This window comes from Hoplias malabaricus, chromosome 18, assembly GCF_029633855.1.
Source record: "Hoplias malabaricus isolate fHopMal1 chromosome 18, fHopMal1.hap1, whole genome shotgun sequence".
Lineage (NCBI taxonomy): Eukaryota > Metazoa > Chordata > Actinopteri > Characiformes > Erythrinidae > Hoplias > Hoplias malabaricus.
Genome location: NC_089817.1, coordinates 14,802,647 through 14,803,613, shown reverse-complemented (window position 1 = coordinate 14,803,613; position 967 = coordinate 14,802,647).

Here is a 967-nt window from a genome sequence, read left to right as displayed (position 1 = left end):
TGACATACTCCTTCATTGCTGAAGGGCATTGCAATGAAAACTAAGTGGATCAAAAGTGGAAATACAAAAGGTTGATTAGAGAGACAGGAAAAAAAAAAACATTTACAAAAATTTAATAAATGATAAACATTGCCTAAAAGACTACATATAGCTAAAAATTAGTGCAGTGTCTGTTACGAAACTACCTTAAGAAACTAGTAGCACTCTTTTGGATTAGCTATTGAGACGCTACGCACACCCATTCATATGCGCGCACACTTGTACACGCAAACACACATTCACCCTTACTCACTGCAGGAAGGTCAAGTATTGACATAAAATGCATTGTATCATTCAAGTATACTGCTCTAAAAAAATCAATTCATCTCTATAGCTGTGCACGTGAAAAGTGGAAGGGTGCCCAGTACAGTAACAGGGTGCCATTATAGCGAAAATAAGGAAACGGGATGGCTTCTGACCAGGTCAGTATTTAGTCAACTCAGTAACTCTGTTTGCTTTGGATCACAGAGCACCACTCAAAAACCCTCACTTATCAAGTCTTTCTCTCTCAGCCTTGCATCAGGCTGTATTCGTGTTGCACAGGAATCCCATGACACCTGGGAAACTTTTAGAGCTCTAACTTGTTCATGTATGCCTGGTGCACTGGGCCTTTCAAACCAATACAAATGTCCTTGGACAGAAGGAGGCATCTAGGCATTTAAAAAGTGTGCATTGTCAAGGTGAAGCCTGCGCTGAGAGGGACACAAAACTCGGGCAGATAAGCAGGCTGGCTGTGAGGTATGGGGTCTACTGAGCAATATTAGACAAACACACACAAATAAGCACACACTGTGCATGTGTGTTTGGTTCAGGGCAGGAAGGAGAACAGGAAGCCTCAAGATTATCTTCTAACAGAGAGAGAGAGAGAGAGAGAGAGAGAGAGAGTGAGAAAGAGAGAGAGAAAGAGTGAGAAAGAGAGAGAGAGAGA